The sequence below is a fragment of the Canis lupus genome, chromosome 11 (genome assembly GCF_003254725.2).
Source record: "Canis lupus dingo isolate Sandy chromosome 11, ASM325472v2, whole genome shotgun sequence".
Taxonomy (NCBI): Eukaryota; Metazoa; Chordata; class Mammalia; order Carnivora; family Canidae; genus Canis; species Canis lupus.
Window position 1 is genome coordinate 21,961,325 of NC_064253.1, and position 13,831 is coordinate 21,975,155.

The 13,831-nt window shown below is 46.4% G+C and overlaps 1 protein-coding gene across 2 annotated transcripts in view; it reads left to right on the forward strand.

The window, feature by feature from the left end:
* The first annotated feature begins 12,424 nt into the window (after positions 1 to 12,424).
* JADE2 (jade family PHD finger 2) overlaps positions 12,425 to 13,831 on the forward strand; it is a 51,739-nt gene continuing 50,332 nt past the window's right edge. The window contains exon 1 of one of the 2 annotated variants that reach the window (XM_049091793.1): positions 12,425 to 12,550. The gene's annotated coding sequence lies outside the window, so the exon portion shown is untranslated. The remainder of the gene's footprint in view (positions 12,551 to 13,831) is intronic. The other variant, XM_049091788.1, reaches the window with a different exon arrangement.

Consider the following 13,831-nt stretch of genomic DNA (forward strand, 5'->3'; position numbering starts at 1 on the left):
CCTCTCTCATTCCGTTGCTACATTTCTATTATCTATCTACCTATTTGGATCTGACCATGGAATGGATCTACTAACCTTGTCACCTGGCAACAATTTATCTCTCTTACTCCTTTATCAAGTATCAACAAGTTATTTATCAATCTCTCATTCCTCCATGGCTTTCATCTTTCAACCTGATAACTGCATCGTCCCTCAGCCATCTGTCTAATGAACTGATTTTTAAATTCAATCTGTCATTCAATTATCCTCTGTCCATAATGAATTATCAGTCATCTAGCTCCATATTTGCATATGTGTCACACATGTGGACGTTCTTTCTCAATTCTACAAATAAATTCAATAAACATTCACGATTGCCTGCCATGTGCCCAATTTTAAGTCACACATGGGTGAGACAGCGGGTTGATGACACCTCCCAGTAGCCATACTGGGCCTTTTTTCATCATTGCCACCATCACAGTCAATGCTATCACTGTCAGTCCGTACACACTCTCTAGCTTTGTTATCCTCATAGGGATCAGTCTTCTATGGACTTACAAGCCAAATCCAGGCTGTTCTAGTCTGCCTTTTGTTCACTAGCCATCCTGTGTATAAATAATGCAGATTCATTTTAACTTGATCTCAGATAAAGTGTAGGTAGAAAACTCTATCTGCTGGGCAAGCATCTTATGCATCAAATAATAAATCCTAAAGTTAAATGGAAATTATTTTTAGGTTGTCTGGGCAATAGCACAGAGGATGGCAACTCCAGAGATGCTGCATCAGGCAATGTTTGGGCATGTGCAAACACACAATACACACATACATGTGCACCTGGGTACACACATATGCACACATGCAAACAATCTCTCTTTCCTCTGTTCTAACATAGTGACACCTTTCTGGCTCATTCACACTCTTGCATGCATGTGCACACTCGGCCGAGGTGGACACTTTACCGCTGACTCATGCCCTACCTTGTTTCCAGTCTAGGAATCCTACATCCCCACCTGAGCTGTGAGGTCTTCCAGGGCAAGGATGGTGCCTCCTCTTCCTTGGGCATGCCCTCCCAGCCTGGCTAGCCAGAGAACTAAACACTTAAGAACTGTTTGCCTTTCCTTGAGCTCTGAGGGCAGCTCGGGACCAGGGAGGTAAGGAGCTGGATGCCCAATGGCAGAGGCTCCCCAGGGAAGGCCCTACTGCCCAACATAGCCCCCTCTGAATCTGCCTCTCTTGCTCTAGCTGGACGCCAGGGTAATGCAGGCTTTCCCTTCTGTAGCACTCTTCTAGAAGAACTGTGTTAGGTGGATAATTTGCCTGGAGCCGGCCTAGCTGGAGATCAGTTTGACAAGAATTCCCTTGTTTCCAAGCATCTCCATTGCACAGGCATCCAGCGCCATTTCCTGTCCAAGCCTCTCCCCAGGGCCCTGTCCGGAGATCTAGCACATTTGGAAGCAGGTTGCCACCTGCCAGAGCTGCAGGTCCTGGATGCCCACCAGTTATAGTGTCCAAGGCCACCCCAGGCTCAAAAGTCACTCTGTCCACAGCCCTAAGGAAGGAACAGCTTGCTCACTAGTGCCTGCAGGAGGCTCCTAAGGTGGTTGCCCTGGAGCACTTCCCAGCACTGAGAGGCTGGTTAAGGCCAGGACACCATTAAAGAAGCCTTGACCTGAGTGAGGCCTCTCAGAGCCAGCTGCCCTTGCTGCTTCCGGTTCCACACTGAGGCTTGATTCCATTACATTCTTGACTCCATGCAAATCCGATGTATGCCCCTCCCTCACCCTGTGGTATCTTCAAGACAGGGACCTCTTCTAACATCTCTGTAACCTGAAGCCAGCCCAGACCAACCACAGGAATTGTATGCAGAGCAGATCAGCACCTGTGCACAGCTCTACACCAGCCTCTTGCAGGCCCAGAGCCCAAACCCTCGCCTCAGGCAGTCTCCACTTTTGCCTTCCAGCCCAGAGCCTTCACTCAGTGGGTTTCATTAACTGTTTAGAACTTAGCAGGTAATGAATTGTCCCCACATTTGTTTCCTGAGGAGCCAGGCTGGGCCAGGTATCCTCAAGCCAAATGTTCTGGGAAGAATGTACTCCACCTGTCAGAGAAGGGAGCTCCTCCAGGAGGCCGTGTTGGTCAGAAACTTCCTTTCTCATGCTGGTTCCCAGTCCCAGCCTAGCCCATGTTCAAGTCCCAGCAGGCCAAAGACCAAGTAGAGCTTTACCATGCCTCTGCTGGAGTTCAAACTCCATGGGAAAGGCTCTGGAATGGACTTAGAATTCCAAGCTGGGCCAGCTGGAGATGCCCAGAGAGATCCTGATGCTGGGGACCAGAGAGGGCCAAACAGGACCCAGGCCACCCAGGAGTCAGCAACGGGACTAGACTAGAGGGCAGGATTCTTGTCCCTGCCCTCCACGACTACACTGTAGCCCATTACTGGGCTAGGGAGACATGTCCTGCCACCCCCAGGATGTTTCTGTCCCTAGAGAATTCTAAGCACCTGTGGGACATGCAACATAACCCAAATGCAAAGGGTTTTCGAGCTCCTTCAACAACCACAGGGTTGATTCTTCCTCTTCATCTCCATAATCCCTACCCCAATCCTTCCCAGCTTCACACTCTGCACTACAATATGGGCAATCGGTCACTGATTTGATGAGTATCTTTCCAGGTGCTTTGTTTTTTCTATGAAATTACATATATTTGTGTGTCTGTGTTCAGATTAAAATGTAACCTTTTTAAGGTATTTTTTAATATTTTAGCTATTTTTAGGTATTTCTTAGGTTTTTTTTTATTTCTTAGGTTCTTAATTTTTTAATATGAGGTCATATTGCACACTGTACTCTGAAACTTGCATTTTGTTTTCAGGTGTACAACATAATGTTTTGATATTTGCAAATCTCGAAACTTGCTTTTCACTTAACACTCTTAAAGGGCTCTTTCTACATCAGACACACAAAACCACACAATGCTTCTTCCTTTGCTGCCTTCTTTTTTGCACTCTGGTTTATTTAGCCAGTGCTCTGGTGATGGACATTCAAGCTATTTCCAGTTTTTCTTTCTTCTTTTTTAAAGATATTTTTTAAGTCACCTCTACACCCAACATGGGGCTTAAACTCCCGACCCTAAGATCAAGAGTCTCCTGCTTTACTGACTGAGCCAGCCAGGTACCCCTATAATGACATTCTTAAACAGATCTTCTTGAGCCCACATCAGAGGGTCTCTCTGGGGCAGATTCCTAGATGTAGACTGCATGTTTTCACCTCCTCCTTCCAACTTGGGGCACCTGCAGGGTCTCATCTTTCATCTTCAAGCAGCTTACTAGTATATTTTCCATACTAAGGGCAGTTTCCTCTCAGGAAGAATCCTAGGGCCAGCTATTAGCATCATGTCCTATGCCTCACTGCACGGCTGTGAACCAGACAGTCTTCATCTCTCTGGATCATCCTCCCTCCTCCCATCTCATCTAAGTTGCTATATCTTTTTTTTTTTTTTAAGATTTTATTTATTTATTCATGAGAGACACAGAGAGAGAGAGACAGGCAGAGATAGAGGCAGAGGGAGAAGCAGGCTCCATACAGGGTGCCCAATGTGGGACTCGATCTCAGGACCAGGGAATCACGCCCTGAGCCAAAGGCAGATGCTCAACTGCTAAGCCACCCAGGCATCCCTATGTTGCTATATATATATATGCAGGTCCACCTCCAGACCTTTCTTAAACTCTCTGGACCATTCCACCCCATGGGCTCCCAAAATTGCTTGTTTTCACCTTGACTATCTTGCATATACTTCAGGACTTGTTTCCTGAAACGGGCCAAAATCCCTTGAAGGTAGGATCTAGGCCTGGAACTCCCTGCCCTAAGATAAAGCCTTGCTTATATAGGTGCTTGCTAACTGCATGTTATTTCTAATAAAACCAGACTACCTCCAGCATGGTATGAATTGATCAGTAAACACATGGAAGGGTCTTTGTAAGACTGCCAGATGAGATTTTTTAAGACTTTTATTTATGCATGAGATATATATATATATATATATATAGAGAGAGAGAGAGAGAGAGAGAGAGAGGCAGAGACACAGGCAGAGGGAGAAGCAGGCTCCATGCAGGGAGCCTGACATGGGACTCGATCCCGGGTCTTCAGGATCAGGCCCTGGGCTGAAGGCAGCGCTAAACTGCTGAGCCACCGGGGCTGCCCCAGATGAGGGGAGATTTGCTTCAATTTATCAGAAACCCTGGGGAGGGCAGCCCCGGTGGCTCAGCGGTTTAGTACCGCCTTCAGCCTAGGGCATGATCCTGGAGACCCGGGATCGAGTCCCATGTCAGGCTCCCTGCATGGAGCCTACTTCTCCCTCTGCCTGTGTCTCTTCCTCTCTCTCTGTGTCTTTCATAAATAAATAAAATCTTAAAACAAAACAAAACCCTGGGGAAAAGCAAAAGGCTTTTGCTTACATTGTTCAGCTTGACTTGGAGCCATTGCTTTTGGTTCTTGATGGTTCTTGGACTGAGTCAGACCCCTCAACTCCACTCAGGGCGTCTCACACTTTGATGAGTGTCTGGTCAAGCCGGCCCGTGACTTGGCCGGAGGTACTGCCTGCTGCCAGTTTCTGGGGAAGTGTTTAGAGGCCCCAGGGATCTTCTTTGCCTTCTGCCATCTGTGGCCACTGGGCTGGGTCTGAGAGTCTGAGAAGAGACAGGTGGCCTGGCTGGCACATCATCCAGACATCTCCTAGGGCTGGTCAGTACCATCTCTAAATCAGCTGGCAAAGACTCCAGAGGGGTGCTTCTCCCAGGCATGCATTTGTAGCACCACAGAAAGTGGCAAGACTGGATTTTGCCAGGGCAGTGTCTTAAGCCACAGATGCAGCCCTGGGCAGCTTTCCTATCCATCCCAAACCCCACCTACAGCCCCTGCCTGGAGCTTGGGAGGCAGAGCTGCTGGATTTGTCCTCTCATGAATGCCAAATTATGTGCTTTGCACAGGACTTGGCACAGGGTAGGCAGGCAGGAAATATTTACCGAATGACCAACAGAATGAATTTCTACAGAAACACGATGCTCCATTTCTATAAACATACATATTGCAGAGAACTTCTCATTTTCAGGTAAAATCTTGGAACAAATTATAACAACTCTAACTTTTCCTGCTCTCTCTTGAACCCACTTAATCAAACTTTTGTGCCTGCCACTTTGTTGACATGGCTCTTATCAATATCACCCATGACCTCAGCATGGCTGAAACTAATATCAGTTGTTAGTCTATATCTCACCTTACACTCCTTGGTAGCTTTGGACATACTGCTTCTCTCCCTTCTGAAACTCTCCTACCTTGGTTTCCAGGACATTTGTATCTCTCTGGATACCACTGCTTTCTTTTTACTTTTTTCCTCCCAATTAAAAAAAATTACTATTATTTTTTAAGATTTTATTTTCAAGTAATCTCTATACCCAATGTGGGGCTCAAATTCACAAACCTGAGGTCAAGAATTGCATGTTTACTAATGAGCCCACCAGGGCCCCCCCACCATTTTTATTGTCAAAAATATACATAATATAAATTTTACTATCTTAATCATTTTTTAAGATTTTATTTATTCTATTCATCACACACACACACACACACACACACACACACAGAGGCAGAGACACAGGCAGAGGGAGAAGCAGGCTCCATGCAAGAAGCCCAATGTGGGATTCAGTCTCACATCTCCAGGATCAGGCCCTCCGCTGAAGGTGGCACTAAATCGCTAAGCCACCTAGGCTGCCCTATCTTAATCATTTTTTTAAAAATATTTTATTTATTTATTTGACAGAGAGAGAGACAGAGAGCACAAGCAGAGGGAGCAGCAGGCAGAGGAAGAAGCAGAAGCAGGCTCCTCACTAAGCAAGGAGCCTGAAGCAGGGATGGATCTCAGGATGCCAGGACCATGGCCCAAACCAAAGGCAGATGCTTAACCAACTGAGCCACCCAGGTGCCCCATCTTAATCATTTTAAAGTGTACAGTTCAGTGATATTACTGTTGGGCAACTATCACCACCATTCATCCCTGAAACTCTTTCATCTTGCAAAACTGAAACTGCACCAATTAAACAATGAGTCCCCAGCTCCCCTCTCAACCTTAGCCCCTGGCAAACACCAGAAACTTCTTTCTGTATCTATGAATTTCACTGCGCTAGACATCTATAGTATTTGTCTTTTTGTGACTGGCTTATCTCACTCAGCACTAGGACCTAAAGGCTCATCCATGGTGTAGAATGTGTCAGAATTTCCTTCCTTTTTAAGGCTGAATAATATTCCATTAGATGTCTATACTGAATTTTGCTTACCTATTCATCTATCAGTGGATACTTGGGTGGCTTCCACATTTTAGCTACTGAGAATAATGCTGCTATGAACACAAGTATACAAATATCTCTTCAAGACCCTGTTTTCAATTCTTTTGAGTATATATCCAGAAATGGAATTGCTAGATCATATGGTAATTCTATCTTTAGTTTTCTCAGGAATGGCCATACTGTTTTCCACAGTAGCAGTACTATTTTATATTCTCATTGACAGAGCACAAGGGTTTTAATTTCTCCACATTCTTGTCAACACGTGTTATTTTCTGTTTATCTAAGATAGTAGCCATCTTAGGGTGCCTGACTAATTCAGTTAGTATAGCATGTGACTCCTGATTTCAGGCCGTGAGTTACAACTCCACGTTGGGTGTGTAATCTACTTAAAATAAAATAAAAGGGGGCACCTAGGTGGCTCAGTCAGTTAAGCAGCTGCCTTCTGCCCAGGTCATGATCTCATGGTCCTGGATTGAGTCTTGCATGGGGCTCTGCTCTCAGTGGAAAGTCTACTTCTCCCTTTGTCTCTCCCTCTCCCCCACCACCCTCAGCTCCCGCTTGATCTCGCTCTCTCAAATAAATAATAAATAAAATCCTTTTTAAAAAGATTGTATTTATTTATTCATGAGAGACACAGAGAGAGACAGACATAGGCAGAGACAAAGACAGAGGGAGCAGTGGCCTTCCTGAACGGAGCCAGATATGGGACTCGATCCCCAGACCTGGGATCACACCCTGAACTGAAGGCAGATGCTCAACTGCTGAGCCACCCAGGTGTTGCAATAAAGAAAATATTTTTAAAATAAAATAAAATAGGGCAGCCCTGGTGGCGCAGCAGTCTAGCACCGCCTGCAGCCCAGGGTGTGATCCTGGAGACCCGGGATCAAGTCTCCCTGCACGGGTCCTGCTTCTCCCTCTGCCTGTCTCTGCCTCTCCCTCGCTGTGTCTCTCGTGAATAAATAAAAAAAATAAAATATTTAAAAATAATAAAATAAAATAAAATAGGGGTGCCTGGGGGGCTCACTCAGTTAAGCATCTGACTCTCGACTTTGGCTTAGGTCATGATCTCTCAGGGTCATGAGATTGAGCCCCCGGAAGGGCTTTGCACTGAGCATGGAGTCTGCTTGAGATTCTCTCTCTCTCTCCCTCTGCCCCTCCCCTCTTTCCCGCCCCCTCCAATAAATAAATAAATAAATAAATAAATAAATAAATAAATAAAAATTTTAAAATAAATAAAATAAAAATATTTAAAAGTAGCCATCCTATTGGATGTGAGGTGGTACCTCACTACAGCTTTGGTCTGCATTTCCCTAATGATTAGCAATGCTGAGCATCTTTTCATGTGCTTATTGGCCATTTGTATCTCTTCTTTGGAGAAATGTTTGAATACTTCCTTTTTAACAATGTCTTGCTGATTTCTTTTCATCTTCTAGACCTCTTTTTTTTTTTAAGATTTTATTTAAAAAAAAAAGATTTTATTTATTTATTCATGATAGTCACACAGAGAGAGACAGAGAGGCAGAGACACAGGCAGGAGGAAAAGCAGGTTCCATGCACCGGGAGCCCGACGTGGGATTCGATCCCGGGTCTCCAGGATCGCGCCCTGGGCCAAAGGCAGGCGCCAAACCGCTGCGCCACCCAGGGATCCCTCTTTTAGACCTCTTAACCTTGCAGGGGCCAAGGGCACTGTCCTTGGACCTTTTCTCTTTCTACACTCACTTCCTTAGTGATCTCAGCCTTACAGCTTTATTTTTTTTAATTGTTAAAAAAGATTTTATTTATTTATTCACAAGAGACAGAGACAGAGAGAGAGAGGCAGAGACACAGGCAGACGGAGAAGCAGGCTCCATGCAGGGAGCCTGACATGGGACTCGATCCTGTGTGTCCAGGATCACGCCCTGGGCCGAAGCAGGCGCTAAACTGCTGAGCCACCCAGGCATCCCCTTTTTAAATTTTTAAAGATTTTATTTATTTATTCATGAGAGACACACAGAGAGACAGACATAGGCAGAGACAAAGACAGAGGGAGAAGCAGGCTCCCTGCAGGGAATCCAATGTGGGACTCAATCCTGGGACTCCAGGATCATGCCCTGATCTCACCCTCCTAACCTGTCTTACAGCTTCAGCCTTTCTGCTTTTATTCTGTCCTCCATCTGGCAGAAAAGTAACCTGTAAAAAAGTAACCTGTAAAAGCCGAAGGCAGATAGATGCTTAACCACTGAGCCACCCAGCATCCCATCAAACAGCCTCATAGCTTTAAATACCAGCCACCTGCTGACATCTCTGAAAAGATATCTTCAGCCCAAAACATGCACCTGGACTGAGGCTGTCGTCTCTAGCTGCCTACAAGAAGGCTGCATTTGGACATCTAGTAGGTATCTTAAGCTTGCCACATGTAACACTGAGTTCCTTATTTTCCAAATCTATTCCTTTCACAGACTCTGCATCTCTGTTAATGGCAATTCTGTTTTTCCATTGGTTCAAGACAAACCTTTTGTTGTCATCCTTGACTTCTTGTTTTCTCACACCCCATCAACAAAAGTCAGAGCTATCTTTATAATATATATGGAATTTTTTTAAGATTTTATTTATTTATTCATGAGAGACATACATACACAGAGAGAGAGAGAGAGAGAGAGAGAGAGGCAGAGACACAGACACAGGCAGAGGGAGAAGCAGGCTCCATGCAGGGAGCCCGACGTGGGACTCGATCCTCCGTCTCCAGGATCCGGCCCTGGACTGAAGGCGGCACTAAACCACTGAGCCACCCGGGCTGCCCAATATATATGGAATTTGATCACTTCCACTGCTACCACTCTAGTGAACGTTAACATAATCTCTCACCTGGTTTATTACAGTGACCTCCTAACCTGTCTTACAGCTTCAGCCTTTCTGCTTTTATTCCTCCATCTGGCAGAAAAGTAACCTGTAAAATCCAGTGTCAGATCATTTCACTTCTCTGCTCAAAACCATCTTTATTATGCCTAGCAAAAGCCAGATTCCTAACATTGCCCTATATAATCTCTTCCTTATAGATTTATATAATAAGCACATTCCTGCCTCAGGACCTTTGCATTTGCTGATCTCTCTGTGGAGACAGTGGTTCTTTTTACTTTGTACCATGGATTCTTTTGGCAATCTGTGCTGCCTGTGGATTCCTTCTGAGTCTAATATCTTTAAATCCATAAAATAGGTTTCATAAATTGTTTTTTTTTTTCATAAATTGTAAAGAAAACAATTATATGGAAATTCAACTCTCAAAATATTTTTAAAATGTGTAATACAATAATAATGTGTTTCTTATTAATTCACTAAATTATAAGAGCTAGCAGCATAATTATAAAGTAGTGATAACTGTAATGATATTTTAAGATATTTGCAACAACCATAATGTGATATGAAAATATCTGTGATTTCTACTAGCAATAGTGTCACAGGTGCTGCTACTATCACTGTGATTTGCTATCTGCATTCATAACTGAAGAACATGCTAAATGTTAATTAGTGAAAATAAAGATATAATTTTTCCTCCATCTACAGTCAAGACCCCCTGAATCTCTATCCACAAATTTCTGGAAGGGGCTGTCTGTGGACTCCATGTCAAGAACCTCTGGCTTAGAATGCTCTTCTCCCATAAGTCCTCACAGCTCATTTCTTCACCTCCTTTTATTCAGAAGCCACCTTCTCAGACAGCTCTTCCTGAGAACTGTATTTAAATTTCATGACCACATTCCCTATCCCCCTTTCCTACTTAATTTTTTCTGAATAGCACTTACTTTCAAATATAATATTTTACTTTAAAAAAATGCATCTCTCTTTCCCCTAGAAAGTGCATTCCATGAGAGTAGGCATTTTTGTCTGGCATTTTTGTGCTGTGTCCTCGGTCCCTAGAATGGTGTGTGATATACAGGAGCCACTCAACAAATATTTGTTGAAATATTTGAAAAAAGGTGAATGATTCTGTCTCCAAGAACTTTATGTTTCTTCTCATTTTTTTTTCCTGTAATAAGTTAATGATTTGTGAGACTTTTACTAAAGATTAAGGAGTTATAATTAGCTCCATTGCTATGATTCTGTTAACATTTTCAAGGTTAAACTTAAACAGTAGCAGAGAGCAGTGGGAATCCAAGGATTCTAATGGAACTCCCAGTCCTAAACAAGAAGTGCCTTCCAAGGACTCCTTAGGGGACCTGGGTCTCACCCAAATTCAAGGAACCTCCTTAGAGGCAAAATACTACCCATAAAATTTTTTCTTGCTATTATAGCAATCAGGCCCCCATCCTCAATCAAACCAATAATGCTAATACTTTTTATTTCTGGCACGGTGGTAAAAAGGAAAACACATAGTCTTGGGGTTGTCCGGACTAGGTTCCAATTCTGCTATCACTTGCTAGCTTGTCTGACTACTGGTAATTCACTAAACCTTTCTGAACAGGTAAAATGGGATTTTTGTGAGGATGAAATGGGATGACTTGCATACTGCACAGCACAGAGCAGGTACTCTATAAGTGGTCGTCTTGTCCCTCTTCCATCTCTCTAGGACATTTTATAACTACCTACCAAGGTTCACAGGATCCTGACGGCTGGAAGTAGGAGCCTGTCCAGTCTTTTGGTGCATGTAAGCCCCTTGCCACTAGACCCAATCAGAGAGGTTTCTTTAGACTGTGCCATTGTAAATTGGTGCCTCCATTCCCACTTTAGGTGTGTGCTTGAGACTGCCATCTGGACCTTGACCTTGAAGTCCACCATGTATGACAGTTTCTTTCTGCACTTCTTTTTTTTTTTAAGATTTTATTTATTTATTCATGATAGTCACAGAGAGAGAGAGGCTCAGAGACACAGGCAGAGGGAGAAGCAGGCTCCGTGCACCGGGAGCCCGATGTGGGATTCGATCCCGGGTCTCCAGGATCGCGCCCTGGGCCAAAGGCAGGCGCCAAACCGCTGCGCCACCCAGGGATCCCTCTGCACTTCTTTTTTGCCCTAACTGGGAGCTCTTGTATGTCCTCATGGAGGGCAAGACAGAAATCATTGTCCTCCAGTTTTTCAGTGTTGAGAACTTTCAGGGAGCCATTCACCTTTCCAAAACTTAAGCACCAGAGCAAGTGCTAATGTGCACCTTGCACTCTGAGCCAGGCCATGGTTTACACATATAAGCATGTATACACACATACCCCTTCAGGAACCCTCTAGCCATCCTGTTCTGCAGAAGAAGAGATGGAGAGATGAATGCGCTTGCTCAGATCAAGTACCTTCTCAATTGAGAACCCAAGAGTAGAATCCAGGTATTTAACCATTTTGTTACATGCAAACAGCCTGTGACATGTTTTCTGGCATGTTTGGAGTTTGGGCTTGAGAAAATCCTAACAACTGACCACGCAGAGCTAGAGTCAGGTCTAACCAGAAGGTGGTACCCCAGTTCCTCAATCTTGCTAGATAAGCCTCCCCAGACTTTGTGAATGAAGGCCAAGGAAGAAGAGGTTGCAATGACTCCCCTTGAGCTCATATTTCTTTCTTGTTGCAAAAAGTGCTTATTTCTGCATTCATCATCTCCCTCTTTGTTGTGTAGACAATCTACCCTGTCAGAGGATTTGTGCTGTTATTATGAGTTTGTTTATTATTAGATTTATTTCTCCTATAAGCAAATGTGTTCACAACATTCCATCGGGGGATCTTTTTAATTGTCACATAAATGTCATCTTACTTAAATTGAGTATTTATCTTTACATACACGGGTAGTGGGGAGGGGGAAGGAAAGAAAGAATAAACAACTTTAAGTCTTGGAGAGGGACAGGTCTCCGTTCACAACTCACCCATGTGTCTTCAAAGCCAAAGGTGAGTTGAAAAAATTATTGGATTATCTTTGAGGGGCAGCCAAAAGGGAGAGGGAAAGAAAAGTTGGCAACGATGCTTTTGGGGATGTTGACCCAGGCTCCCAAGTCTCTCTACCAAACCCAGCCTGAGACCAGACCTCCTCCTCCTCCTCAGCTGGGAGCATCCGGAGAAGGCTGCAGCTTGCCCCCCACACCTCCTCATCCAGGAGGCCAGCCCAGCTCCTTCCTCGAGAGAAGGTGAGCGCGGCAGGCGCAGCGGGCTGGGTGGGTGTGGCCCGCGGCTCCGGGAACCGACCCAAGGCCCCGCCACCGCCCGCGAGCCGCCCGACAGCCCGCCTGCCTGGCGAGCGCAAGCGCTTCTTCCAGAAACTGCGAGGATCCGAGCGCACTGTTTGTGCACCACAAGGTCAAGTCGGGAAGTGGAGCCGGAGGAGGAGGGGCGAGGAGGCGACGGGTGGGGAGAGGGGCGCCCCGCTTCCTCGCCAAGTGCCAGCCCTTGGAAGTTGCCACCTCGGTTTTTAACCCTTTAGGGGTAATGGGAAAGGTCGAGGTGGGGGGAGGAAGGGGACACCGCGGGGCAAACTCCTACAGGGACAGGGACAGGGACGAGCAGCTACCCACCCACCCATCACTGCGTTCCCCACCCCCCGGAAATGCGGGGCAGGGCTGGGAGCCTGGAGACACCCGGGCGGGGGAGGGGGCCACGAACCCGAGAGGGACCCTCTCCACGGACCGCCCCTCCTTCTTTGAGGTCGCCCACAATTTCAAGTTTCCCCCGCCCGGGATGTTAGTTTCCATCTGCTGCGGGTGGGGGAGGAGGGCCGCGCCCCCTCCCCCAGACTCGTGCGCGCGCCCCTCCCCTCCGCTCCTGCCAGCACTTTCGGCTCACTTCTGGCGCTGCAAAGCGCCACGCGATTTATTCGATTCGCATTTTTAAACTAGCGATTCGGGAGCAGGGCCTAGGGCGAGGGTCTTCCAGCCTTGGAGCCCCGGGAGGCGGGGTGCTCAGTGCAAACCTCGTTCCCTCCGCGAGTGTCGCCTTCAGGCTGTTATTTGCAAAGAAACGTCTTTTTGACGCAGGGAGAAATGGCAAATTTTAAGTACGTCATTAATATGGCGCCAAAAGATTTTTTTAAGTATAAGCTTGCTTTTTTTTTTTTTTTTTAAGGTTGCGGGGGGCGCCGCCCGGGTCTGGGGCGCGAAGGGGGCGGAGTGTGAGCAGAAAGTGTGAGTGAGAGAGTGGAGGGGCGGGGTATATGTGTGAGTGTGTGAAGTGTGAGCAGACCTGATGGGACTTGCACGGGCGCAGCCGCCGCTCGGGCCCGGCCCTGGGGACAGGGCGGGCTGGGGGCGCCCCAGAGCCCATGGGGAGTCTGGGCCCGAGGTGCAGGCAGACGGGCAGACCGGCAGAGCACCCTCCCCCCGAGGCCTGCAACGCTACCTGGACCCGCTGCCGGAGCCAAACAACTGGGCGGGGGTGGGGCGGGCGACGGGGGGTGTCAGGAGTGGAGATCCGAGTGAATAAGAAAAAAGTGGCTACTCCCCCTCCCTCGCTCCTCCCGCCCGCCCCCACCCCACCCCCACCCCAACACATTTTTTTTTTTCTAAAGAGATCACAAGGAAGTCTTGGTTTAAAAAGAAACAGAAACATACACAGGGGGATTGGTGAATGGTGCCGACCGCGGCC